This window comes from Schistocerca americana, chromosome 2 (assembly GCF_021461395.2).
Source record: "Schistocerca americana isolate TAMUIC-IGC-003095 chromosome 2, iqSchAmer2.1, whole genome shotgun sequence".
Lineage (NCBI taxonomy): Eukaryota > Metazoa > Arthropoda > Insecta > Orthoptera > Acrididae > Schistocerca > Schistocerca americana.
Window position 1 is genome coordinate 46,116,102 of NC_060120.1, and position 3,213 is coordinate 46,119,314.

At 45.2% G+C, this 3,213-nt stretch overlaps 1 pseudogene; it reads right to left on the minus strand.

Annotated features, from left to right (window-relative positions):
* Window positions 1–2,682: 2,682 nt before the first annotated feature.
* LOC124597392 lies at window positions 2,683–2,800 on the minus strand (annotated as a pseudogene).
* Between the last annotated feature and the right edge of the window lie 413 nt (window positions 2,801–3,213).

A 3,213-nucleotide genomic window follows, 5' to 3' on the forward strand; every position in this document is an offset into this window, starting at 1 on the left:
AGATCTATATCTCTAACGTCGATCAATTGTAGAATTTTGGAACACGTATTATGTTCGAGAGTAATGACTTTTCTGAAGGCTAGAAATCTACTGTTTAGGAGTCAGCATGGGTTTCGAAAACGACGATCGTGTGAAACCAGCTCGCGCTATTCGTCCACAAGACTCTGAGGACCGTAGACACGGCTTCCCAGGTAGATGCCGTGTTTCTTGACTTCCGCAAGGCGTTTGACACAGTTCCCCACAGTCGCTTAATGAACAAAGTAAGAGCGTATGGACTATCAGACCAGTTGTGTGATTGGCTTGAAGAGTTCCTAGGTAACAGAAAGCAGTGTGTCATTCACAATGGAGAGAAGTCTTCCGAAGTAAGAGTGATTTCCGGTGTGCCGCAGGGGAGTGTCGTAGGGCCGTTGCTAATCACAATACATATAAATGACATTGTGGATACAATCGGAACTACACAGAGGCTTTTTGCGGATGATGCTGTAGTATGTCGAGAGGTTGTAACAATGGAAAATTGTACTGAAATGCAGGAGGATCTGCAGCGAATTGACGCATGGTGCAGGGAACGGCAACTGAATCTCAATGTAGACAAGTGTACGTGCTGCGAATACATAGAAAGAAAGATCCTTTATCATTTAGCTACAATATAGCAGGTCAGCAACTGGTAGCAGTTAATTCCATAAATTATCTGGTAGTACTCATTGGGAGTGATTTAAAATGGAATGACCATATGAAATTAATCGTCGGTAAAGCAGATGCCAGATTGAAATTCATTAGAAGAATCCTGAGGAAATGCAATCCGAAAACCCAGGAAGTAGGTTGCAGTACACTTGTTCGCCCACTGCTTGAATACTGCTCACCGGTATGGGATCCGTACCAGATCGGGTTGATGGAAGAGATAGAGAAGATACAACGGAAAGTAGCGTTCTATGTTACAGGATCATTTAGTAATAGCGAAAACGTTACGGAGATGATAGATGAACTCCAGTGGAAGACTCTGCAAGAGAGACGCTCAGTAGCTCGGTACGGGCTTTTGTTAAAGTTTCGAGAATATACCTTCACCTAGGAGTCACGTAGTATATTGTTTCTCTCCTACGTATATCTCGCGAAGTGACCATAAGGATAAAATCAGAGAGATTGGAGCCTACACAGAGGCATTCCGACAATCTTTCTTCCCACGAACAATACGGGACCGGAATAGAAGGGAGAACCGATAGTACCCTCCGCCACACACCGTCAGGTGGTTTGCGGAGTATGGATGTAGATGTAGATGTAGATGCAGATCATTACGAATGCAGAAATTAGTGACTACCCGATCGCTTCAGCGTGATAGAACACCGTCACATTCAAATCCTGCAAATGTGAACGCAGGATCTACCTGTTCAAAAAATCAGACAAAAATTTCCTTGCTCCCCTTCTAAGAGACAGTCTTCATTCGTTCCAATCTATTTGTGCGATCAATAAGTTGCTCTTCGAAGAACGTGCAATCCAGAATCAGCATGCCGAGCAGGCAGAATCGCCGTGAGCACTGAGGCAATCATCTTTGCGTTGCACTAGGTCGAACATGCCCTTTTGGAAAAACAGCGTGTCCTGCTGCGTGAAGTAGTCCGTAAATGTCTGCTGCACATTCTCGTCCGACGGCAAACGTCGACTCTTCAGGGCCTCTTTTAACGGACAGAAGGCTTGATAATCACGTGGGTAGAGATAAGGACTGTAATATGGTGCGTGGTCCAGTACCTCCCACTTGAGTTCGCATAACGTCTGCGTAACGACATTTACGGTGTGGGGATGTGTGTTTTCACGAAACAGCAACACCCCTTCTCTCGGCTCTCAAGGATATTTTGCCTTAATTACATATTCTTCATTCTCCCTACCGCATCGGAGGTTCGAGTCCTTCCTCGGGTATGGCTGTTGTCCTTAGCCGCAGTTTGTTTAAGTTCTATTAAGTAGTGTGTAAGCGTAGGGACCGAAGACCTTTGCAGTTTGGTCCCTTACCACCAAATTTCAAATTTTCTTCATTCTCCTATGGATGTCAACCGGGGTTTCAGCCTCCAAGAAAAGGATAACAGAATGTTGGTCCTGTTTGGGCGCATTTGTTAATAAGTGGCCATAGTTCACGTATCCGCATTTGCCGGACGTATGCCGGGAAGACACAGATGACACAGTAATCCCATGCTCGCGCCCTGATGTTTATATACCCGCATCGGAGTCGTCCAACGTTGCATATACTCTGCAGTCACGTCCTCAAACGAAAACATGTTGATCGCTCCTTATACGTAAGCGTCGACTAGATGTGGCTTAAATTTAAAGAGAAAATGATGCCAACTGAGAATTTTATACAACGTAAATTAATAGAAGGCGTAACTGATTCCCTATGTAATACAAAAAAGGCAATGAATTTATTGCAGAACCAACAATAAAACATGTCACGTTTAAAAGAATGTAAATTTTCTGGGATTGGCGCTGTTCTATAGAAGCTCGAAACATAGCACTCAGTCACAAGTGGCCCATCGGTTCCATCCGACCGCCGTGTCGTCCTCAGCTGAGGATGCGGATAGAAGGGGCGTGTGGTCAGCACACCGCTCTCCCGGTCGTTATGATGGTTTTCTTTGACCGGGGCCGCTACTAGTCGGTCGAGTAGCTCCTCAATTGGCATCACGAGGCTGAGTGCACTGCGAAAAGTGGCAACAGTGCATGGTGGCCCGGATGGTCACCCATCCAAGTGCCTGCCACGTCCGACAGCGCTTAACTTCGGTGATCGGACGGGAACCGGTGAGCCCGCTGCGGCATGGCCGTTGCCTCGGAACATAGCATGAACTTTAATATGAGGTGCAATTAACGCTTTCCACAACGAAATTCTGTCTCGAAATCAACAAGTAAATCCAAAGAGATTATGGTCGTGAATAAGTAATACCAGCGACAAGATAGAACACATGCCTTCGCTACGCCATAGCAGTGCTAATATGACCGATGACAGTGCCAGTAAAGTACAGTTACTGAAAACCGTTTTCCAATATTCATTCAACAAAGAAGGCGCAGTAAATATTCTGCAATTCTAATCTAGAGGAATTGTCAGTACCCTCGACGTAGCGAAGCAGCTCCAGTTACTTAATAGAAGGAAGTCTTCAAGTCCATATTGTAATCCAGTTACATTACTTTTGGACTATGCTGATGAAACATCTCCATTTTTAGCAGTCTCACACAACTGTACGC